This window comes from Dasypus novemcinctus, chromosome 22, assembly GCF_030445035.2.
Source record: "Dasypus novemcinctus isolate mDasNov1 chromosome 22, mDasNov1.1.hap2, whole genome shotgun sequence".
NCBI classification, from domain to species: domain Eukaryota; kingdom Metazoa; phylum Chordata; class Mammalia; order Cingulata; family Dasypodidae; genus Dasypus; species Dasypus novemcinctus.
The window spans coordinates 39,399,258-39,425,887 of NC_080694.1; the positions used below are offsets into that span (position 1 = coordinate 39,399,258).

At 42.2% G+C, this 26,630-nt stretch overlaps 1 pseudogene; it reads right to left on the bottom strand.

The window, feature by feature from the left end:
• Positions 1 to 5,711: 5,711 nt before the first annotated feature.
• Positions 5,712 to 26,630, bottom strand: part of LOC101426187 (sepiapterin reductase pseudogene) — a 50,531-nt pseudogene continuing 29,612 nt past the window's right edge.

The window sequence follows — 26,630 nt, forward strand, 5'->3', positions numbered from 1 at the left end:
AACTTCGTTAGGAACTGCTAAATAATCCTCCACAGTGGCTCTACTATTCGACATTCCTGCCAAAAGTGAATAAGCATTTGTATCCTGAGAGAATTTTAATGGTTTTATTATTGTTACAAAATCTTCACAGACAAAGCCAATCTTTATTGTCTACTTGGAGAGCTCACTGCTCCTACTTCCCACCCCTTAGTACCCCGCTGCCCTGTGGTTTAATTTATTTTTTATTTTTCATTCTTCTTTATGTATTTTTTTTCTTCTTTATTTATTTTTGACTGGTGATTTTAGATGAGGACCTCATAGAAAGAGTCTTGTAGTGATGACAAAGGATTTTAGATTTCAGACAGAAAATGGAAAGTTTCTGGGACTTCAGGAACTCTAAAACTTCCAAATCTGTAAAAATGATTTGTAACCCTTTGTTCTATTACATCTCTGTAAAATTCCATATTTGGAAATAGATGTACTTTCTTGTATTCATCTTCATACAATCATCATTTAATAAATATTTCTTGAGAACCAATTATGTGCCAGGAGTCGAGGGAGGCAAAGCTATTTAATACTTCCTCAGGGAGTTAGTCTATAGTCGAGCAGGAGGGAATGACATCTTGTAAAAAAATGCAATATACATAAAATGTGATAATTGATATAGTAAAGGTTTTCTAGGTTTACTACAATTTATAGAGGTGGCCCCAAAAGAGGGTGTAATTAATTCTGCTTGGGAGGAAGGGACACTGAGAAAGGTTTTAGTTAAGAGGGCATCCAAACAGCAGGAATAGGACATATGAAGAATGAACCTACAATGGGGGAAATGAATTGTAAAGTATGGTTGAAGAATAGGATGTGTGCTGGGGCCACGGTCCTGCAAAGGAATTTAAAATAGATTCTCTAGGCAAGCTGTATCAGTCAGCGGTCTTTGGAGAAACAGAACCAATAGGATATATGTATGTATATATTTAGAGATTTATTTTAGGGAATTGGCTCCTGCAGTCATGGTGGCTGGCAAGTCTGAATTCCATCGGTCAGGCCAGAAGCTAGAAATCCCGTAAGAGTGAGGTTGAAGTCTAAATTCCTTAGGCTGGAAACTCAGGAAGAGGTAGAGGATACAGTTTTGAGGCAGAATTCCTTCTGATCCCTATAATCCAGTTCTTTTCAGACCTCGAAGTGATTGGTCATCTCCTTTACTTAGAGTCAACTGATTGTAGATGCTAATTCCATCTATGGAATAACTCTGCAACAACTGGACTAGTGTTTGATCAAACAACTGGACACCCTAATCTAACCAACTGACACATAAAATTAACCAGCACATAAATGATTTCCTAAACCAGGTCCCAGATCTATGGCAGGGCTAACCACATAAGAATTTCCAGAGCCACGGACTGAGCGATTCTTAGGTCCTCAGAATCTCTAGTTTCTAAAAGCTCCCCAGGTATGTAGCTAGTCAGGTTTGGAAACCACTGCTTTAGACAATGAAATACCTCAGAAAGAATTTAAGTAGGAAGTGAACACAAGGAGATTAACATTTTAGGAATATCCCTTTGGTCAAAATATGGAAGTTGGATTGGGAAAGAGATTGCAAGCAGTAAAGCCATTGGGTGATAATCAGAAAGAAAATGGAACTTGCCCTAAGGCAGTGGTCAGACCGGTAGAAAGGATGGAGGCATGACAGCACATACTGACTACTAGATGTAGAGAATAAGGGACAGACAGGAGTCTAAGAAGACTCCCAGGTTTCTGGCTTGGATGGTGACAGTGGCCCAGTCCATCAAGATGGGAACTCAGGAGAGGATCAGATTTGGAGAGGCAGATTATGAGATAATGTGGGATGTAATGAGTTTGAGCTTTTAAAGGACAAGTGCTTAAATGGATGCAAAGATTTGGGAGAACAAATATACAAATGGACAATGGTGAGTCCACATATAAAAACAACTTGAACCTACTATGAACAGCAATCAGAACAGGAAGCCAAATAGTGAGGGTTTGGTAAGTCACTGCCAGTTTCCCTGAATTTTCCCCTGCTTTCAATTTAGGATGAACTGGAGAAAGCCAAATATGCTCCCTACCCAATACCATAGGATGCCCTGCTTCTAGTCAGTTGCCCGTAGCCTCCCCATGCCAACCGCCTCCCATCAAAGCACACTGAAGCCTTTCCTTTTTCTCACCCTAAAGCTTTCCCACTCCTCTTCCTGCCTTTGAGTCTCTGCCAAAGGTAAGGAATGGTGGCTGACTCCCTGAAAAAATAGTCTTTGCCTGTCCTCATTTTGCTGTTCTTTTAGTTCCACACCTCTTCTACGTACTTGACATGGTGGGATTCAGAGACCAAGGTTGAAGAGTAGAGAAGGAAAGAGATTACTTTCAACATTTAAGGCACGTAGGGCAATGAGCATGGAGGTGGAAGAAGGTGGAAGAGTCAGGAAAGCTGAAGAAGAAAAATGAAAAGCACAGAAACCCCCAAGCAAAGGGACGGCAGCCTTAAAGAAAGGAGGGGTCAGTAGCACCAAATGCCTCCCCTGAAAGCCACCTCCCACTCTGACTGAGGCCTTTTGGGAGCAGGCAGCAGAATTCCCGGAGGGAAAGGCAAGGAGAACAAAGTGGTAGATCTCAATTATTTTTAATCTCCCTGCAGATTTTGTCAGCATTCAGTAGCATTTACTCCCAGAGACAAAAGCTGGAGGCTGCTTCAGGCATGGGTGTAGCTCCAAAGGCCTTAATTGCTGAGTACTAAGCTCTAGAGCTTTGGAGACCAGGAGAGCTAGTCGGGGAAGCTGGGTGGCCCCACCCATCAGGAGAGGCCCAGTCTGAGCTGTGCACCGCTTTGCCTGTGTCTTCTGAATTATGTAGCATACACCCAGTGCTAGAAATCATTGTAGACATGGCAAAGAGAGACATGGCATTTAAGGAGGAAAAATAAGCTTTTTGCCTTCATCCTATGCTCCCTCCACCACTTGTATTTTAATTTGAGTTTAAATGAGACATTGTGCATACATTAAAGAAGGGCAGTCCAGGCCCCTATTGTCAGGTCTAATACATTTTATAAGCCTTCTCGTTTTCAGCCTGGAAGATTTAGCGCTTTTCATCTAAAGATATCAAATCTCATTACTGGCACAAATGAATTATCCTATTCAATACCCCTGTGAGGTAGGAAAGAGTAATTACCTCTGTTTTGTAGAGATATTTTGTGGGTGGATGATTTTGGATAGGTCGCCAAGTGCTCTGAGAACTTGTTTATTAACTACGCTGAACAAAATAGTATGTGTGAAACTGTGCCCTGTTCTCAGAAGCATATCTAGCTGGGAAGACAAGATATAACTCTGCACACAAAGTTTACAAACACTGCAAAGAACAAGGTCAGATTCCACTACTTGCCAAAGGAAATGCACAAGTCAAGAGATTCTCCTTGCACAGGATTTGGGCTAGGGTGATATGAACAGCTCTGTGGCGGAGGGCCGCGAAGTGCAACCGAGGGATGAAATCAAGAGCTTTAGAAACCCACTGTCCTCTGCCATTTTCGGGGTCTCAGCCTTCTCATTTCTAGAAGGGTGATAATCATACCTGCCTAACCGAGTTGTCCTGAAGCACTGGGTAAGTGCAGAGGACGCTCTTCCTCCCCGTCTCCCAAGGCCCACCCCCTTCTCACAGTTAGGCCTGCCCGCTGTGTCCTCCACCTCCCTCCCTAGCTGTGTCACTCTGAATTCCTGCCTCTTGGCACGGAGTGGGCACTTAATATCGCTGAATGGAAACTTAAAGGGCATTCTCTCTTCTCAGAGAACGGCGTGAGAAGAGGCGCGAGGCCTGGAAAGTGCTCGGGGGGTGGTCCCCAGTGGGACGTGAGTCACGCTGTGTGGGGGCGTGTGGGGAACAGTGGAAAGATGGACGGGTCTGAACTGTGGCCCATCTTGGATGCCCACAGGCCGAGCTAAGAATCGAGGCTTTGTCCTCTTGGTACCAGGGAGACACGGAGGAGTTTGCAGAGCAGGGACAAAGTTAACCTGTTTATGGAAGCGCCACCTGGGGTCAGCGCGTTGAATGGATAGGACGAGGGGCTGAAAGTCGTCAGGCGCTGGCCAGCAGCGCAAGGGAGGGACGACCGGCCCTGCGCCAAGTGGAAAGGTCAAGGAAAAGACGGAGCTAGGAACTGCATTTAGCGGGAGTCCAGTAAACGACATCGATCCCTCAAATGATTTTTATAATTAAAAAACCCAAACAATCTTCTTTTCGCCTCCAACAGAACGCCCTCAGTGTCCGAGCAAGAATTACTATGAATTTCAGCCTTTTAACTCCTCAGGTCTGCACCCTCGGATATAAGGCCTGCTCACACTGGGGATACTCCTCTCGGGAAACCGGAAGCAGAGGGGCTTTCGGGAGACCGGAAGTAAAGGGGCTTCCGGGAGCGTCAGGGACCTCCTCTCTCTCCTTTTTTTTTTTTTTTTTTTAAACATAGGCAAATAATTTATGTAAGGAAATACTTATGGGTTGTAATCAGCGAGTGAGCAGATCTCATACCTGTGAACTGAGGGTAGGAGATAATTGGGTAGGAAGAGCTCTTACCTTTTCTTTTAATGATTCGGTTTGGTTTATTCCGACTCTCCACCGAGGAGATTTCTCAGGAGGGTGTGTGTGTGTGCCTGTGACTTACCTCCTGCTTCTGCAGATCTTATCTAAATCTAAGCGTTGTCCAGTGGCTGCTGATCCTAATCGTTATTAGGAGCGTCTCTTGGGACTCTGTAAATCTGGGCTTGGAAAATAGTGCAGCTTCACACTTACCAGAGAGGAGCAGGGCAGGTTTTAACAAAACTCGTGGCCTGCAGACAAAGGAGCAAATGGCAAAAAATGACTAATCACATACAGTTCAGGTTTGCCAGCTTTTTTAGTTTTTCCAGGATGAATTACTTTGGCGATGACTATTGTTTTTCTTAGGACAAAGAGGGGTAATGAAAAGAGGAACAGAAAAGGCAGGAGGGAAGGAAAAGAATGAATGCGAGTGTGGAAAGGGGAAGAGCACTTTGGAGAAGAGAAGCCAAGCTGGGAAAGAAAGGAGGAATGTCAGTGATAAGATCATAAAGAGGGAAAGGAAAGAATTTTTTTTTTTTAAAAAAAAAGGACAGCCCACGTTTTATTTGTATGTGCTTTCGGAATGTCCAGATATCTTCAGGGGCCCCTTCCCCAGCCTAGAGGAAGGGTGGTGGGTTCTGGAGAGAAGAGGTATTAGGATGGGGACTCAAAGTTGACCACAGGGCTCTGCTACTTTGACCCTGAGCAAAGGATAGCCTCATGGGGAGGGGGCGGTCTTTTGCTGTCCCTCCCCTCCTCCAGGGGGTCTGCCTCCTGACACCTAGACTGTCCCTTCCTTTCCCCAGGGACTGGCCCTGGACAGCAGACCCAACCTCCTCACTTCAATGTTTCAGCTTCTTCTCCTGCCCTTCCTTCCCATCCCTAAAATTCTGTTGCTGGAACTAGAGAACGCCAACTCCTGTGATACCTCTCTCCCAAGCCTCCAACCAAAGCCTCCTCTAACCCAGGGTGGGCTACAGAGTCCCTGGTCACCCCAGCAAGCCCAGGGCCCTCACAGCTGGCTGTGCCTGGAGGGCAAAACAGTAAGCTCATGAGCTAGCTGTATAAGGCAGGTGCAGTAGTCCTACTGGGGCAGGATGTGGGGAGCCACGGAACTCCTGGGGTATGACTGGAAGTAGGTTCAGGAAGCCAAGGTCATGGCCTTATTTGTCGTAGAAGTCAACGTGGGCTCCAGATGGAGATGTGTCCCTCAGCAGCAAGCGCAGCAGTTTCCAGGCAGGCATCCTGCAATCCACCAGCTCCCCCTTGGTCTTCATTGCCTGCAGCTTTTTCCCAGGTCTGGGTCCACGGAGGTCTCCAGAGCCAGCTGCTGCATGCCTGTGTCCAGGGGGCCTGGAGCATAGCTCAGCGCCTACACGCCAGGTTCCTCTGTGGCCAGTACTCGGAACATCATGATCCAGGGGCTTCCCGGCTGCAGGGCGCAGAGGGACCCGATGTCAACCACAGTCCCGCTGAGGCCGGGACCGTCAGGAAAGGCTTTTAGGATGCTTGAGGTCAGGCTGAGCATGGAGGCCAAGTTTAGGGCCCAATAATTGTTCACCTAAGTTGGGTCAGCCAGATCCAAAAAGCCTTTGGACACATCCTCGAGGGTGCTTGCGTTGTTGATGAGTGGCGGTCGCTGCAGCCCCTTGGGCCCGGGGAGCCCATGCAGGGCACGAGTGTGTCGACAGGTACCCGCACCATGCCCAGGTCCGGTCACCCGGCGCCAGGCTCAGCCCCCAGCTGCCGCAGCGCTTCGTCACTGTGGGCTCTTAGGACTGTCGTGGAGCCAGGCGACAGCTGCGGTCCAGGAGCCGGGCCAGCACCTGGCTGAAGCTGCGGAGGCCCCAGTGAGCATGCACACAGCGCGCCCCAGGCCTCCCTGCTTACCGCTGTCACCCTCCTTGTCACCAACCTTCGCCTGCTCGCGCTTGGCGACCCAAGATTTTGATTGGCAGGAAATTTTGACTTTTTTTCATAGTTGGACAAAAATTTCACATATTTTTATAAATGCATTTAAAATGTTCTTGTGGGGAAGCTGACTTGGCCCAGTGGTTAGGGCATCCGCCTACCACATGGGAGGTCCGCGGTTCAAACCCCAGGCCTCCTTGACCCGTGTGGAGCTGGCCCATGCGCAGTGCTGATGCGTGTGCAAGGAGTGCCGTGCCATGCAGGGGTGTCCCTGTGTAGGGAAGCCCCACGCGCAAGGAGTGCTCCCCGTAAGGAGAGCTCGCCCGGCGTGAAAGAAAGTGCAGCCTGCCCAGGAATGGCGCCGCACACACGGAGAGCTGACACAACCAGATGACGCAACAAAAAGAGACACAGATTCCCATGCCGCTGACAACAACAGAAGCAGACAAAGAAGAACACGCAGCAAATAGACACAGAGGACAGACAACTGGGGTGGGGGGGCGGAAAGGGGAGAGAAATAAATAAAATAAATCTTTAAAAAAAATGAGCTTGAACATCTGTACAGAAAATGTACATTATGTGACAATACGTGCTGCCTGATTCTTGCTTTAAGGATTAGGAAATCTTTGACTCAGTGTGGATCAAAACTTGTATTTCCTCAGCATTATTCATAAGAGCCCAAAAGTGGAAAGAACCCAAGTGTCCACCGACTGAATGGAGAAGCAAAATGTGCTATACCCATACATTGGAGTATTTCACAGCCATAAAAGGGATTGAAGTTATGATACGTGCGACAAGATGGATGAACTTTGAAATGTGCTAAGTGAGAGGAGCCAGACACAAAAAGGACACGTACCGTATGATTCCATTTATAAGAAATGTTCAGATTAGAGATTTTCCCTAGAGGCAAATCCACAGAGAGACAAAGTAGATTAGCAGTTGCCAGGCACTGGGGAAGGGAGAAAATAAGGAGTGACTGCTGATCGGTACAGGGTTTGTTTCTTTTTGGGGTGATGAGAATGTTCTGGAGTTAAATAGTGTTGATGGTTGTACAACCTTGTGAATATACTAAAAACCACTGAATTTTATACTTTAAAGAAGGTGAATTTTATGGTATGTGAATTATATCTCAATACAAAATATATTAATTTGCATTTCCATGACCTCACTCCTCATCTTTTTGTCTCCTCATTTGTTTTGAGTTTTTATTCGATTTTATTTAAACTCTCCCCGCCCCCCCAAATAGTATTACTGTCTTATTCAAAATTCAAAAGGAATAGAGGATATATGGTGAAAAATCTCTCTTTCATCTTCCTTCAACCCCAGCTACCCAGTTCCCCTCTCCAAAAGTAAGCAATGTTACCAGTTTCCTGTATGACTGTCATAGATTTTGTGTACACAAGCAAATATATGAGAATGTTCATGCCCCTCCCCCCTTTTAACAATAGTGACTTTCTCCGTGTTCTGCATCTTGCTGGTTTCAGTTTGAAATCTTTCCCCTTTCAGCACATAAAGATCTGAGTCATTCTTCTAAACATCTGCATATACATGTGTCATGCCTTTAGTCTACTATGGATGACCTTTGGGCTCTCTCCAATCTTTTTGCTATAATAAACAGTTTCAATGAATATTCTCTTTCTTATGTGATTTTACTCATATGGAAGGATATCTGTAGGTTAAATTCTTAAGAGTTGCTAGGTCAAGGGATACCTCTATTTGTAATCTGGATAGATATTTTCAAATATCCTTCCAAAGATATGGGCATTGATTTACACATCCACCAACAACGCATGAACGTTGAGACAGGATAGAATAGGGACTTGAGGGGTGGGGGCAGAAAATCCCAATCGCCAATTCTTAGAACTCAAAAGTCCTTATTGGAGTGCAACCTGCAACATTTTCACATAGCAGAAAGAAGGAAAAACAGGAAGGGCCCCCACCAGCTACCTGCTTTCATAAACACCTTGAGCAGTAAACACGCAGCAAGGCTCGTGGGTCACTGGCCGGAGGCCAGTCACTGCTGGTCAACACACCCCGCAGGGGGCTCGTGTATGGCAACAGGAGCCAGGCATCGCCAAATGACAACCCCCAGAAACCAAACCACCCAATGAGTTTCCCCCGCTTTGTCTTAAATGCACCAATCAGTGCAGACTCCAAACCTTGAAGATAGCCAATAAAACCAGAAAACCCCAGAGAGGGGGTGTGCCATGAGTGTGTGCTTTCCCCTTATTAAACTCTTTTCTAATTTTCTCATAACTGTGGTATGTCTCTGATTTCTTTCTTATGACGTAACCAAGAACTTGGAAATCAGCTCCGGCAACAAAAATGTGTCTGTCTGCAGATCCTTCTGAACACATTGCTACCAAACTTTTTGACCTTGGTAAATTAAATAGTAAATAAAAGTATCTTATGTTAAAAAGATTTTAAGGTTAAGTTTTTCTTATTATGAAAGAAGTTGACATATTTTTCTTGTGTGAAGAAACTTTTCTATGAGTTGTCTTTGCCCATTTTTCTACCCAACTTTGGGTTGTTTCTTAGTACTTTTCAGGAGCTCTTATCTATATCTTTGTCTGTGATATGAGTGGGAAATATTTTCCCTGGTATATAGTTTGTGTTGCACTATATAAAAATGTCACTTAAAAAAATGAAATTGAATTGATTGATCTTTTCTTCTGTGGTTTCTAGGAGTTGTACTTAGAGATTATTTCAAGATAATAAAATGTATATCCCATATTTTGTTCTAGTTCTAGATAGTACTTTCATGGTTTTGGTTTTTAAATTCAATTTTTCAATCCATGAAATATTCATTTTAGTGTGACCCAACTTTATTTTTTCCAGCTACGTCTCTAGTTTTCACCATATCATTTGTTGAATATTCCATCTTTCCCCCTTAGCTTTCAAATGTCACCTTTATCAAATATTAAAATTCTTGTAATTGGATCTTTTTGTGGATATTTTACATTGTGTTCCATTATCTGCCTATTCACGAACCAGCACCATACTTCAAAAAATTACTGAACTTCCAGTATATATATTTAAAGAAGTTGTAGGTTTACAGAAATGTCATGCACAAAATAAATAAAATACAAAGTTCCCATGTGCCAACCTATTATTAATACCTTGCATTAGTGAGGCACATATATTATAATTAATGAAAGAAAAGTTTTATAATTATACTATAATATAAATATAGTCCATAGTTTGCCTTACAGTTCATTGTGTTTACAGTTGTTTTTTCTTTTAATTTTTATTCTTGTAACTTATAAACAACCTTTACTTTCCCCCTTTTAACCATTCACATGTATAATTCAGTGTGAATGTTAATTGCATTCACAATGTTGTGCCATCATCACCATCATCCATTACCAAAACTTCAAAATCAACACCAAAAGAAATTCTGTACACTTTAAGAATTCCCCATTCTTTACCCTCAACCCAGCCCCTGATACCTTATATTTCAGAGTCTGACTCTGAGTTTGCTTATTCTAATTATTTTGTACTGATGAGATCATGCAATATTTGTCCTTTTGTTCATTTATTTCACTCAACACGATGTTTTCAAAGTTCCATCTATGTTGTCCCATGAATCAGAACTTCGTTCCTTTATAATGCTGAATTCCATTGTTGTATTTACCATATTTTGTTTATCCCTTCATAAGTTGATGGACACTTGGGTTGCCTCCATCTTTTGGCAATTGTGAATAACGCTGCTAAGACCATTAGTGTGCAAATATCTGTTCCAGTCCTTGATTTCAATTCTTAGGAGTGGGATTGCTAAGTCGTTCTGAGGAACTGCCAAACTGTCTTCCACAGTGGCTGCACCATTGTATTAATACATTCCCAGCAGCACTGAATGAGTGTTCCTCTTTCTCCATGTCCTCTTCAGCATTGTACTTTTCTGTTATTTTAATGGTAGCCGTTCTAGTGTGTGTGAGATGGTATCTCATTGAGAATTTGATTTGCGTTTCCCTGATAACTAATTATGTTGAGCATCTTTTCATGTGCTTTTTAGCCATTTGTATATCCTTTTTGGAGAAATGTCTATTCAAGTCTTTGCCCATATTTTCCCCCTAGTTTAAATCTATTTTTTAAATTTGACATGTTGTAAGTTTACAAAATAATCATGCATACCATACAGAATGTCATACATTGCCCCACTACCAATCCCATACTTTGTTTGTTTTTTAAGATTTTTATTTTATTTTTTATTTATTTATCTCCCCTCTCCCTCCCCCCCCACCCCCCAGACCCTGGTTGTCTGTTCTTTGTGTCTATTTGCTGTGTGTTCTTCTCTGTCCGCTTCTGTTGTTATCAGCGGCACAGTAATCTGTTTCTTTTTTTGCCTCAACTTGTTGTTTCAGCTCTCCATGTGTGCGGCGCCATTCCTGGGCAGGCTGAACTTTCTTTCATGCTGGGCGGCTCTCCTTACGGGGCGCACTTCTTGCTCGTGGGGCTCCCCTATGCAGGGACACCCCTGTGTGGCAGGGCACTCCTTGCGCACATCAGCACTGCGCGTGGGCCAGCTCCACACGGGTCAAGGAGGCCCGCGGTTTGAACCATGGACCTCCCATGTGGTAGACCGATGCCCTAACCACTAGGCCAAGTCTGCTTCCCTCCCATACATTGTTGTGACACATTTGTTGCAACTGATCAAACAAGGTCATATTACTGCTATCTACAGCCCATAGCTTATATTTGGTGTATTAATCCCACAAACCATTGTATTATTAATGCCATATATTAGTATTGTATATTTGTTATAGTTCATGAGAGAATGTTCCCCTATTTGTACTCTTAACCACAGCCCATCATTCATCACAGGGTTCACTGTGTCATACGGTCCCTTGCTTGTACAGTCCATTCAAAGTGTACTCTCAGTGGCTCTCAATATCATCACAGAGATGTGTGTCATCGGCTCAGTCCATTTCAGAACATTTTCATAATTCCAAAAGGAAAAGTTCCATACCCCCGTGTACACCCCCATTATTGATCCTTAGCAATGATATAGTACGTTCTTTGTCACTGATATAAAATACTGCTATTTTACTGTTAATTATAGTCTATATGTAACATTAGTTCTATTTTTCCATGTTTCTCCATATTATTAACACTTAGTAATAGAGGAACATTGTTGTGTTTGTACTATTAGCCACAATCATCCACCAGTGAAATCATTATGCTATACTGTCCCTAGATTATCCTCTAGCTTTCTTTCAATTGACATTACCTCCCTAGACTACCTCATTATACTCACTGTACTGTGCTACTATCAACTCTATCCTTTTTCCCACATTTGCAATCCACTTTATTAAACATTCTACATATAATCAAAATCAGCTGTCCCTTCTCAACCCACATTCTATCTCCTAGTAAACTGTATACTCTAGAGTTTAACTCCACGAGTTTACACATCATATTTAGCTCATATTAGTGAGACCATACAATATTTGTCTTTTTGTGTCACTTATTTCACTCAACATATTTCTTATTTCACTTAACATAATGTCCTCAGGGTCATCTATGCTGTCATTTGCATCCTGACTTTGTTTCTTCTTATGGCTGAATTATATTGCAAAATGAATATACTGTATTTTGTTTATCCATTCATTGGTTGATGGATGCTTGGCTTACTTCCATCTTTCAGCAATTATGAATAATCCTGCTATGAACATTGGTGTGAAAATTTCTGTTCAAGTCTCTGCTTTTGATTATTTTGTGTAAATACCTAGGAGCGGGATTGCCAGGTCCTATGGTAATTCTATGCTTAGTTTTCTGAGGAATTGCCAAACTGTCTCCCACAGCTGCTACACCATTTTACATTCCCAGCAGCACTGAATGAGTGTTCCTATTTCTCCACATCCTCTTCAACACTTGTAATTTTCTGTTATTTTGATGATAGCCATTCTAGTGTGTATGAAATGGTATCTCATTGTGGATTTCATTTGCATTTCCTTAGTAGCTAATGATGTTGAGCATCTTTTTGTGTGGTTTCTGACCATTTGTATATCTTCTTTAGAGAGATGTCTATTAAATTATTTTGCCCATTTAAAAATTGGATTGTTTATTATTTTATTATTGAGTTGTAGGATTTCTTTATATATTCTGGATATTAAACCCTTATCAGATATGTGATTTCCAAAATATTTCCTCCCCGTGCATAGGTTGTGTTTTCACTTTTGTGATAAAGTCCTTTGGTATACAAACGTTTTTAATTTTGGTAAGGTGCCATTTATTTTTTTCTTTTGTTGCTTGTGGGTTGGGTATAAAGTCTCAGAAACCATTGCTTAACACAAGATCCTGAAGATGCTTCCCAACATTTTCTTCTAGGAGTTTTACAGTGCTACTACTTATATATATTTAGGTCTTTGACCCATTTTGAGTTAATTTTTTAAGTGATGTGTGATAGGGGTCCTCCTTCATTCTCTTGCGTATGGATGTCCAGTTCTCTCAGCACCATTTGTTGAAGAGATTATTCTTTCCCAATTGAGTGGACTTGGCACCCTTGTCAAAAATCAATTGGCCATGAATGTGAGGGTCTATTTCTGAACTCTCAATTTGATTTCATTGGTCTATATACCTGTCCTTATGCCAGTACCATGCTGCTTTGCCCACTGCAGCTTTGTAATAAGTTTTAAACTCAGAAAGTGTGAGTCCTCCAACTTCATTCTTTTCCAAGATGGTTTTAGGCCCCCTTCATTGCTACTTACCCTATCAAATAAATTTGATGATTGGCTTTTCCATTTTTTCAAAGTAAGCTGTTGGAATTTTGATTGAGATTTTAGTGAATCTGTAAATCGTTTTGGGTAAAACTGACATCTTGACAATATTTCGTGTTCTAATCCAGCCTGGAATATCCTTCCATTTATTTAGATCTTCTTTGATTTCATTAAGTAAAGTTTTATAACTTTTCATGTATAAGTTCTTTGCATCTATGGTTAGATTTTTTCCAAGACATTTTATTCTTTTTTTTTTTAAAGATTTATTTTATTTATTTCTCTCCCCTCCTCCTCCCCCAACCCCCCGCCCCAGTTGTCTGTTCTCTGTGTCTATTTGCTGTGTGTTCTTTTTTGTCCACTTCTGTTGTTGTCTGTGGCACGGGAATCTGTGTTTCTTTTTGTTGCGTCATCTTGCTGCATCAACTCTCCGTATGTGCGGCGCCATTCCTGGGCAGGCTGAACTTTCTTTTGTGCTGGGCGGCTCTCCTTAAGGGGCGCACTCCTTGCACGTGGGGCTTCCCTATGCAGGGAACACCCTTGCGTGGCATGGCACTCCTTGTGGGCATCAGCACTGCACATGGGCCAGCTCCACATGGGTCAAGGAGGCCCGGGGTTTGAACCGCGGACCTCCCATGTGGTAGATGGATGCTCTAACCACTGGGCCAAGTCTGCTTCCCCCTATCTGCTTTTGGTGTTTGTTTTTCTTTTTATTCAGCTTCTGTGGAGTCCTTCTCCAGACTCTATTGCACTCCAGAGATCCAGTAAGTGGGATCTGTCTTTTCATTAGTTTGTTCTGATGGGAGGCTTTTCCAGGTGATATGTCATGACACCATATTGATGGTGTCACTCCCCACAATATATTTTAAAATTTGTTGGGCTAGTCTGTCCTTATTGCCCTTCTTCTTCAGAAATTTTAAGTCTCGTCTTTTTATTTCCCCATGTGAACCACAATTTAATCAATGTGTGTTTGTGATCCCCAAACCCTGGTTCTCTGGCTAATGTCTTAGAACATTTCATCAAGTCCTCAATTTAATAGCTCTGACTTGCCATATCTTCGGCTGTGCTCCCAAGTTTTCTCTATAAAAAAGACTATTCTTTATACATGTCTTATTATATATGAGAGAAATTGGTCACTGTGGTGTCCACAGATGTGATACCCCTCCCTTTAAGAGGTGGAACTTAATTCTCTCCCCTAGAGTGTGAGCAGGACTTATTAACTTGCCTTTCATGAAGAGAGCATGCAGAAGGGATGGTATATGACTTTTCAATCAGGTCACACAAGGCACTGTGACTTCTTTCTTACTCTGTTGAACCACTTGCTCTGGAGGAAGCCAGCCGCCCTGTTGTGAGGATGCTCAAATAGCCTTCGGAAAAAGTCCACATGGTGAGGAACTGAGGCCTCCTGCCAATAGCCATATTGATGTGGGCTATGGGAGGGAGGCTGTTCGTCCCTTTGTGTCCTGACTTGTGGGTGTGGGACAGTGAGAGGCTGCAGTCCTGCCCTTGGTGACCATGGCAATGACTCCAGTCCTGGGAGGCAATTTAGCAATGCAAACTCTATATACATACCAGTCAGTCCAGGGAAACTCTGATGGTGGTGATGCCGAAGCTTAAGGAAACTTGGACTTGGCCTCGAATGGGAAATATAATATAGCCTGTGCATAAATTAAAAATCATCTAAGTCTGTATCCAAGTGTGCCTAGTCTCTAGAAATCCAGTTAAGTGATCTAGGCCCTATGGGCTTTGAATGTTGAGAAAGGATGTAAGACTGAATGTGTATTCAAAGTTGCATCCAGACGGAATGTGGACAAGATGCTAATTTCAAGCTCAGCTGAAATGTGGGCGATATGTTAATTGAAAACCTACCTGGTACTCAGGCAAACACTTAACTAACAAAGAAAGTAGTTTTCTTTGATAAAAGCACCATTTGACTCCCCACTCTGTATAAAAGGAACTTGAAAATTTTGCTCGAGGCTCGGGTTTGAAACAGAAAGCTCCCGAGTCCGGCCAGCTGTCAATAAATCATTTTTCCTTCTCAAAATCATTCCTGAGTCCTGGCCTTTCTACACGCAAATAATTGAACCTCTCTCAACTTCTACAACAATATGACTTAGCCATCGTGGTAGTGGATCTTCCAGCCTCAGTCATGCTCATCTGGAGTTTCAACCCTCTTCCTACAGCTTTGCTCATGATTTCTGATCCCTCCAGGATCAAAGCAAAGCATGGAAGGAGACAGGAGGTTGGAAAGGTAAATGGGAGGGGGACAGGGGCAAGAGAAGTCTTCCTTGGATAATAATAAGTTAACATCCTAGCTGTCTAGGGTTAGAAGTTGTTTACAGCTAATTCTTTCACTCAAAAGGCTTTCAGGAGATTTTGGGGCATGCCCGGAAGATCCCCAAAAGAAAAAGAAGCTGGAAGTTTCTTTGACCTGGCTGATCCCTCATGCATTTTCTCCCCTTAGGGCTGCATGTGTGAGTGTCTCTCCTTCTGTGGCAGCAGCATGGTAATCTCTTGCTGGCTTCTAAAGCCTTTGTGGTTGCAATAGCCTCAGCCTAGCATGCTCATTCACTAATTCTTATGCCTTAGGTCTCAGATCAAATATCTCCTCCTCAGAGAGGTCTTGCCCAACCACTGCAGACGCAGCAAGTTACTCTTTAGCACAACTCTCTGATTATAACCTCAGAGCCCCATGGTATGTTGTAACTGCTTCATTTGTTTATATGTTTACTTATTTATTGTCTGCTCTCCAGCCACACTGTGAGCACCATGAAGGCATGGGTCTTGTTTGTATCCAAGAAATGCTTGGCACATAGAAGATGGTTAAAAAAAAAAAAAAGGTAGAATGAATAATGATTAGTTTATTTACATGAGGAACTGTTGTAATCTGGTTGTAATCTGAGCAGTGCTAGAGACAAGGCAGTGACTCCAAGACAGGCCTTCAAAGACTTGCTGACCTGGCTAAGGGGGGAAGCAAAGATCCCTGGAACAAGTGGTTGGAGAAGGTCATGACAGGGGTAATCAGATGAACTGGGCCAGGCCCAAAGCACAGCGAGGTCCCTGACCCTGGAATTGAGATCAGGGTAAGACCCCATTTATTAGGAGAACCTGTGCCAGCCAGACAAGACTCAGCCCCTGAGGAAGCAGAACGCTAGATAAGACCGAGCACACTGGGACCCCAGGAAAAGCAAAGGAGGAGCCTGGCTGGGGCAGTCAGGGCATAAGGCTGGAGTGGACCGGCTCATCAGCTCTTTAGGTTTGCCCTGCTATGGGCAGGGTTGGTCCAGAATCTGAGTGGAGTCGGGGGAGTAGCCTCAGCTTTATGATTTACAGGGCAATGGGAAACACCGGGCAGCTTGTCACAGCAAGTATGATAAATTTTTTAAAAAACAAAAACACCAAAATGTGTCGAATGGGACATAAAAAGCACAGACCATAAATCAAAGTGTGAAAAGAGTGAGCGGGTTAAAAATTTGTTTTTCATCAAAGACGTTATACATGAAGTTACAGACTAAGAGAAGATACCGGTTAAGTTGTTTTATCTACATTTAAGTAGTTATGCTGACCAGAAACAAGAGGTTTCTGAATCAGAGACTAGACCAGCTATTTACTCTCATATTTACTCCCTTACTGCCATTCCCCAATCCCCAGTCCCGCTTGGGGAACACAATGGTGCCAGATGGACCCTGGGCATCTGGGGATTGCCAAGAATCCAGAATCTCAAGGTTCACAGGGATACCTCTGGCACTTAGCCCCTTTGGAGACCTTTGTTCTCTAATATAAACACTTTTACCCTGGAGAGGAGAGGAGAGCCCCCTGGGTCTTTACAGGCCTTTGGAATGTAAGCAAATGGCTCTGGGTTTATTACCCTTAGACTAGGAAGAGAAAAAGGCTGTGGGAAGAAAAGAAAATGTTTTTCCTCTTTGTAGTGGGTGGATTCCCCTAGATCAGAAGCCTGGACAGTGTAGGAATACTGCGGAATCCAGGGGCGATTACCTTCCAACAAGATCTGCAACATATACAACCAAAAAAAAAAAAAGGATCAATTTACAGAATCAACTCCTACAAAGAAACAATACTATTTAATAATGGGTAAATACTAAATATAGAACTGTTAGAGGTTTGCAATAATTAACAAGCTGTAGCTCAGTTTTCCCTGATACACATTGGGAAAAGGCAAGCCCCCTCCCCTGTGTCTGAGGGCAGGGCAGGCACTTTCCCACAGGTTAAACAAAGAAACCTCATAGAGACAGGAATAGAAGGAGATGGAGATCTTTACTACCTCTACCTGCATATCAGAGGGAAACAGAGATGGAAACCTTCACTATCTACATATCCTTTAATCCCTACAGATGAAAAGAAACATCTGCTCCTGCAGCATTCCAAGAAGCTATAAACGTCCTCAACCCCCTCCCACCACCTCACTCGGACCCTCAACACCCTCCCACTATCATTTCCCCGCCTGGAAAAGTTCTGGTGGGGGAACTGAAGTCCGTTCTTCAGACCCTCTCTTGGGAGAGCTCTCGATAAATTCTTTTTCTGCCTCTGGTCAATCAGTTGCTGTGTTCCAGTGCATGCCATTTTTCTCCAACAAGAACTGTCACATGATCCAGCAATACTGCTACTAGGATTATATTCAGAAGAACTGAAAGCAAGGATGCAAACAGACATTTGCACACTGATGTTCATAGTGGCATTATCACAGTTGCTAAATGATGGAAGAAACCTAAGTGCCTTGCAGTCAATGAATGGATAAACAAAATATTGTATATATGTCAATTTAATACTATTCAGCTGTGAGAAGAAATGAACTGGGGATGCACATGACAACATGTATGAATCTTGAGCCTATCATGTTGAGTGAAATAAGCCAGGCACAAAAAGACGAATATTGTATGGTCTCACTGATATGAACTAAATACAATGTGTAAACTTATGGAGTTGGACTATGAAGTATAGGTTGGTGGCTGATAGAACATGGGATAAGAAGGTGAAGAAGATCCTGGATGTGTGTAGAATGTTTAATAAGGCCAAATCTAAATATGTGGTACTGGTTGGACTTGATGGTAACACATTGTAATGAATATAACAAATGTCGTTGATTTATGAATGTGACTGTGGCTGAAACAAGTTGTCTAGGAAGATTAATGTTAGTTGGAAGACAGCTGGAGGATAATATTGGGAATGTTTAACAAAGATTTTGGAAGTAGATGAGGATTGTGGCTCATAATATAAATACAGGAATGTTCTACTACAGGGTGTTAAGCATGTAGTGATACATGGGAAAATATAACTGATATAATTTATGGACTATAGTTAACAACAACATTGTAGCAAAAGCAAGGTTGGTGCTATATTAATTCTAAAGGTAGTAAAAAGAATATGGGGTTTGGTTTTGTGAGATGTGAATATGACTAAGCTTTTTTTTCCTCTTCTCACTTTTTATTTTCATTAATAGGGAGACCTTGGCTATGTCATTTAATTAATCTGTGTATCTGTACACAGGAGGAACAACTGAGTTAGCAAATGGAATTAGATAATCTGAAACCTGAATTAGATAATTAGGAAACCTGAAATAGAACTTTCTAGGAGTAATGTTTTTTATAACTTGTTTCACTGCCTTTTTCTGTTTTATTTTCGTGAATTTGAAATAAAGTTGTTAATAAAAAACAAAACAAAAAAAAGGGTAAAAGACTGTGAATTGGGAATCTTTGGTAGAGGAACTCCAAATGGCCCATATGCATGTGAAAAATGTTAGACTTACTAGTAATTAGGGAAATCCAAATTAACGGGATACTAACTGCATATTTCATTATTCCATTTATACGAAATGTCCAGAATAGGCAAATCTGTAGAAATAGAAAATAGATTAGTGGTTGCCTAAGGCTGGGGAGAATGGGGGAGGAGAGATTGGAGGTGACTGCTAAGCAGGATTTTTTTGGGTGATTATGGTGATGGATGCACAAGTCTGAATACACGAAAAGCCATTGATTGTGCATCTTAAAAAGGGAAAATTATATGGCATGTGAATTATATCTCAATAATTCACATAACATACTTATTTTAAAAATTTCCTTCTCTCCAGATTGCCAGAAAATAAAAAATCTGATTTCTAAATGTTGGTGAAGATGTGGAGAGATAGGAAATCTCCCCACTGCTGGTGGAAGTGTAAGGTGACACACATGGAAAAGCAATTAGCGATTTCTAGTAAAATTAAAGATACGCCTACTCTATGTCCCAAAACTCTGTTCGCAGGCAAAGAAACTGGGACATGTGCACGGGTAGACATTTTACAGATGTGTTGTGGCAACCTTATTTGTAATGATGTGGGCTATGGGTAGAAGGCTCTTTGTCTCTTCAGAGATAACCTAAGCTGTCTGACTTGTGGGTGTGATGGTAAGAGGCTGCAGTCCTGCCCTTGGTAACAATGGCAAGGACTCCAGTCCCAGGAAACAGTTTAACAATGCAAGGTCTATAAACTTTAAGTATTTAGGGGAAATGCAAACTAAATATGCTAAAAGCTTACCTAGAATGTCTGAAGTCCATGCTAAAAGCTTACCTAAGATGTGGAAGATATATATGCTAATTGAAGCCTATTGAGAACTGAAACAAAGGGACCATTTGGCCTTTCCTCTCTGTATAAAAGGGATTCAAAAATCTTGTTTGGGGCTCGGGATTCAAACAGAAAGCTCCGGAGTCTGGCCGGCTGTCAATAAACCATTTTTCCTTCTCAAAATCATTCCTGAGTCCTGGCCTCTCTATACTCAAATAATTGAACTTCTCTCAAATTCTACAATAGTAAGAGTGAAAAACTGTAAGCAACCTAAATGCCCATGAACAGGAGAATGGATAAGTAAATTGTTTTAATTCATATATATCATATGATGATATACTGTGCAGCAAATTCTAAGGAATCAACTAGCATTACACATATCAATATGGATTCATCTCAAAAGCGCAATTCCGAGTGAAAAAAAAGTCAAGTTTGCCAGAGGATGCACATAGTTTGATGCCATTTATATAAAGACACGCCAAATAATAACGTTTTTATGAATATGCATATATAGAGTCAGAGCATGAAATTTGCATGGGAAGGACAAATAGCAAAGTCAAGAGGAAAGAGAAAAGGAAGGAGGATTGGGGAGGGCTACACAGAAATCTTCAGCTCTACTTGTAAGGGTTTTTGTCTTTCAAAAAAATATCTGAAGCAAACATGGTAAAATGTTAAGATTGGGGGAGTGGATGTATCTGGAGTGGCTGAGCATCTGCTGCCCCTGTACGAGGCCCCAGGTTCAATCCCCGGAACCCCCTAAAAAAACAAATGAAAAAAACACCTCTCAATGGGGAGCAGAGAGAGCTCAGTGATTGAAAACCACCATGTACGCACTCCTGGGTTCAATTCCCAGCACCTCCTAAAAAAAAGGTATACACATATTTGCAATCCTCTTCACTTGTGCTTTTCTGTACTTTTGAACCATTTCCCAGTACTAAAGAAAGAAAAAGAAGTGCCCGTCTTTGTTGTGAGGTTGGTAGGGATGTGCGAAGAGCAGGAAGTCTGCTGGGTAGCTTCAAGAGTGCTGGGGGGTGGAGAGCTGCCCCTCCAGCCTGCCTCACCCCACCCCACCCCACCCTCGGCTTGGAAGGGGGTGGATTTACTAGAGCGCTCTCTCGGCCATCCGCCCCAAACCCGGCTCAGAGGAGGTGCTGGTGGGCAGTGAGGTGAACAGATGCAAACCTTGCCCCTGTCCCTGGGCCGTGCAGTGGACCTTTGGGCAGGAGCCCACAGACAACTCGCCCGAGGGTTGCCTCCTGCTCTGGCTTTCAGGCTGGGGGGGGACCGGGGCTTTAGGATACGCCTTATTATTTAGAACTGAGCCTCAGCTCCTCATCTGCCTTGGTCAGGAGGTACCGTGACAGGCTGGAAGGCTTCAAAAATGAGTCTGTTCTCCTGAGTCTGACATTCCAGAGGAGAAGAGAAGCCAGTTATCAGCGTTGCCAGGACAACAGTGGAAGAGGTGAAAGGTCATGTCAGACACTGATAAAGGGTCTACGGTAAAACCTCCTAAGTGCCTGGACGACCTACTTGGACACTGTGGATTGTTGGGTTGGAAGATAATTTTTCTTTCCACCCCAAATGACCTATTAATTTCTTTTTTTTTGCCCCCAGTGTACTGCTTAGCAAACATGTGGACCCGGTAGCACTCTGTAAAAGAGCACGTCTCTTAAGTCCGGTAAGTATAATCAGAGATAAAGCAGTCTGCCTAGCTCGTAGAGGCTGTTACACAACCACAAGTTTCATCCCTCTTCTGTGTGGTGCTGGGATGCCCCAACGTCAGTGTGGTTCACAAACCAGACTCCAGAAAAGCCGGGAGGCTCACAACAGTGAGGCTCCCAGGAAGCTGGAGGGGAGGGAGGAAAGGCTGGGCTCGCGGTGTTATTTTTAAAGAGGGCGATTGGTCTACAGCTGGGTCTGTCTAGCACCGTGTGCGGTGTGTGGACCAGCAGGTGCTAAGAAATGCAGAATCCCAGGCGCTCCACCCCAGACAAGGGAAGCAGATTCTGCATTTCCCAAGACCACCCCGCCCCAGGCGGTTTTTATGCACATTAATTGGGTAACACCAGGAGTCTTCTAGCCTGAGGCTGCTGGCATTGTAGGAAATAAAGATTTTAGGAAGGAGAGGCTGCTGGGAGAGGCTTATTAAGGAAGAAAAGCTTTTCTCACAGTTCTCAAACATAGACTCTCCAGGCTACCCTGAGTCACCCGGTCGCTTTTTTTTTTAATTTTTAACAAAATGGTTATTTCATTTCCCCCATCCATTGGAAAGGAGCTGGGAGTAGGGTGGAGGAGGAAGGGTTAAACAACAACGTGAAGCTCTGAGGCCTAGCTGGATCCTCCGCTCGTCTGACCCCGGTGGTGCCTCGGTTTCCCCACTTTGAAAGAGCCCATCGCCCGGGGCTGGCACGAGGACCCCGTCGACGTGGGTAAGCGGTGCCGGGGTGCTCGTGGAGGGCTCGGCGGGGCTGAAGCGTCGCCAAGGCCAGGCTGCCCCGGGCCCCGCAGGACGCAGGGCGCCCCGATGTCTCAGCCGCTGCTGGGAAGCGCGGAGATGCGGGGCGCACCCGGAGGGCGCGCGGGCCGGACCCGGACGTAAAGCGGCCAGTCCGAGCAGGCCCGTTTGGGGCCGGTAGATCTGACTCACCAAAGCTGCACCATCCCTCCGAGGGCTGCGGAAAGCAGCTTCTCACATCCCTTCTGGGAGGGGGGTGGAGTGGGGAGCACGACCACCCCATGTCCATCCTCTCCAAAGCCTCTCCTGGCTCCGGGTAACTACAGAATGGCCTTCTGAACCAGCAGATCTGCTGGACACAGCAGCACAGCGGCGAGGCTGAGCCCACGGTTTCCTAGACATAAGCACGAAATAAATATCGCATAAGATCCAACGCATTTTATGACGCCAACATCACTCTAACACCAAAGCCAGATAAACATAATACAAGAAGAGAGAATTACAGACCAATCTCTCTAATGAACATAGATGCAAAAATTCTCAACAAAATACTTGCAAATTGAATCCAACAACATATCAAAAGACTTATACATCATGACCAAGTGGGACTTATTCCTGGTATGCAAGACTGGCTCAACATAAGAAAATCAATCAATGGGATATACCACATTAACAAATTGAAGGAAAAAAAAATCATGATCATCTCAATCAACACAGAAAAGGCATTCGACAAAATCCAGCAGCCTTTTGTTGATAAAAACACTTCAAACGATAGGAATAGAAGACAAATTTCTCAATATGATAAAAGGTACATGTGAAAAACCCACAGCCAACATCATACTTAATGGGGAAAGGTTAAAAGCTTTCTCTCTAAGATTGGGAACAAGACAGGATGGCCACTGTCACCATTATTATTCAATATTGTATTAGAAGTTCTAGCTAGGGTAATTAAGACAAGTAAAGAAAATAAAAGGCAGCCAAATAGGAAAAGAAGAAGTAAAACTCACCATTTGCAGATGACATGATCCTGTACTTAGAAAATCCTGAAGTATCCACGACAAAGCTACTTGAGCTAATAAATGAGTTCAGCAAAGTGGCAGGATACAAGAAGAACATGCAAAAATCAGTAATGTTTTTGTATACTAGTACTGAACAATGTGAGGAGGAAATCGGGGATAAAATTCCATTTTTAATAGAAACAAAAAGACTCAAATACCTAGGAATTAATTTAACCAAAGAAGTATAGGACCTATATGCAAAAAACTACAAAACAATGCTAAAAGAAATTTAAAAAGACCTAAACAATTGAAAAGACATTCCATGTTCATGGGTTAGAAGAATAAATATCATGAAGATGTCAATTTTACCCACACAATGGTTTTTAGATCCAGTGCAATATCAATCAAAATCCCAACAGCTTACTTTACAGAATTAGAAAAGGCAATATCAAATTCATTTGGAAGGGAAAGTGCACACAAATAGCCAAAAGCATTCTAAAAAAGAAAAGCGATGTGGGAAGAATATCACTACCTGACTTAGAAACATATTACAAAGCTACAGTGGTTAAAGGAGCATGGTACTGGCATAAAGATAGACACATCGATCAGCGCAACAGAATTGAGAAACCAGAAATAAACCCTCACCTATACAGTCAACTGGTTTTTGACAAACCTACCAAGTCAATGTTAATGGGACAAAACAGTCTTTTCAACCAATGGTGCTGGGACAACTGGATATCTATAACCAAAAGAATGAAAGGATCCCTATCTCACTCCCTATACAAGAATCAACTCAAAATGGATCGAAAATCTAAATATAAAAGCCAGGACCATAAAACTACTAGAAGAAATGTAGGGAAACATCTTCAGGACCTTGTAGTAGGTGGTGGTTTCTTGGACTTCACACTCAAAACACGTGCAACAAAATTAAAAATAGTAAATGGGACCTCCTCAAAATAAAACACTTTTGCACCTCCCAGGACTTTGTCAAAAGGGTGAAAAGGCAGCCCACTCAATGGGAGAAAATAATTTGAAACCACATATCAGATAAGAGTTTAATATCCAGGATATATAAAGAGATGTTACAACTCTACAATAAAAAAGACAAACACCTGATTAAAAAATGAACAAAAGACTTGAATAGACATTTATCCAAAGAAGAGATACAAATGACAAAAAAGCACATGAAGAAATACTCAACATCACTAATGATTAGGGAAATGCAAATCAAAACTACAATGAGCTATCATTTCACACCTTTCAGAATGGCCACTATTAAAAAGACAGGGAACTACAGGTGTTGGAGAGGATGTGGAAAGATAAAACAATTATTCACTGTTGGTGGGAACACAGAATGGTATAGCAACTGTGGAGGACTGTTTGTCAGTTCCTAAAGAAATTGAATATAGACTTGCCACGTGACCCTGCAATACCACTACTGGGTATGTACCCAGAAGAACTGAGAGCAGTGACACACACAGACACGTGCACACTGATGTTCATAGCGACATTATTCATGATTGCCAAAAGTTGGAAACAACTCAGGTGTCCATCAACAGAGGAATGGATAAATAAACGGTGGTCTATTCACACGATGGAATATTATGCAGCTGTAAGAAGAAATGAAGTCTTAAAACATAGGACAACATGGATGAACTTGGAGGACATTATGTTGAATGAAGCAAGCCAGACACAAAGGACAAATACTGTATGATTGCGTTTCTAGCAACCAAATATATTATGTAACATATTGTATGATTCAAAAATTTTTTCATATGTATCCAGTACATTTAAATGAGAAATGAATGTTTTTATTCAACTATGTTTTCTTTTTAGTTTCTTTTTATATTTTCCGTTATTAAATGTATAAAATAAAGTTAAAAAAATGGCATGCAAGTGACTCTCAGAGTTTCCATTAGGAAGAGTAATTGCGGGGGTGGGGGGCAGTACACAAGAGACTTGTTTCACAAAAGGACTCATCTCTCCGTGCTGTTAGATAACAACATTTAAAAGTGTAATTATGCTGATCAAAAAGCAAACAGTATAAATAGTCCTTATTTAACAGATTAAAATGCCTTTTAAAGTTTTTACTTTTGGGCATGAGGCCAAAAGCGATATTATATAGAGAGAAGAAAACCCCAACTCACATGCATGTTAAGTAAGAATGTCTGCCTGTATTTCGTAGAGGAGAGTGCTTCAAGTAAAACTGGACCTCTTGGAGAATAAACCCAACCTCTTTGTGTTGCTCAACAAATTGTTCTTCCTGGCACCATAAGGAGTTGGTTTAATTCCATTTTCAATTTTAATGCACATTTGGCAGTTGGGATTGTGCATCTGTCTTTACTAACAGTTGACTCTCTTACATCTTGTTAAGTATGCTGTGTGTGTTGATAACATGTACTTTTAATAATATTAAAGAAAAGACATCATGTTAATTTATAATATAGTTGAAAGCTTACCTGCTTTTTCACTTGTAAAAATGGGTCATTTGTTTAAAGGGTTTTTCATGTTTTGTCATATAAATTAATAAAGGTTTTTTCTCCCATATCTGTAATTCCAAAAGCTCTGAAACTAAATGTTTTTCATAAGCTTGGTGACAAAATTCATTTGCTTCATGTCAAATTCACTTATCCTATTTAGTGTGAATATTCATTTATTTTGCTGCAGAAATATTAATGTGTTTAGTTCCGGAGTGTTGCCACAGACCCTCCTGAGGGGTTATGTAGTATATAGTATACGCACTGAATTACCTTTCTAAAATCCGAAAATTTCAGAATTCTGAAATATCTGCCCCAAGAGTTTCAGACAAAGGAGTGTACATCTGGGCATCTATTAAGTAATTTATAAGGTTTTACTTTTTCTTTTTAATGTGAAATGCTCTTGTATTCTAAGCAGTTTTTCCACTTTGTGTATTCCATGATTTTTAAATTAAAAAAAACAAGAACAAAAACAATCCATACCCAGATTTTAGAAAACTGGAATAAATAAAAGAATATAGTGAAATCAGAATAATTTTTTAGTTAGACTTTAAAGGCAGGATGAAGCTGAAGATGCAGGGAGTTAAGTACTCTCCTCAGCTCCTGTGCAGGGCATTCTTTTAGTTATACTGTACCCTCCTCCCACATTTCCCCCCACCCCACCCCACCCTCCTGGGAAAGCGTGGAGTCGGTCAGTGGAGTTGGTGCTCTTGGGGGAGGGGACTTGACAGGACTTGGTGAATCACTAGATCTGAGCCTCACAGGAGGGCACAGGGGCCAGGATACTCCCAGGTGTTTGACTTGGGTACCCTGAAACAATAAAGGAAGGAAGGTTTGAGAGGAAGATACAAGTTCCATTTTGACCATGTTGATTTTTTCTTCTATATATTATTGTGAAAACTTTTTTTTAATTATTTATTTCTCTCCCCTTTCCCCCCCGACCCCGGTTGTCTGTTCTCCGTGTCTGTTTGCTGC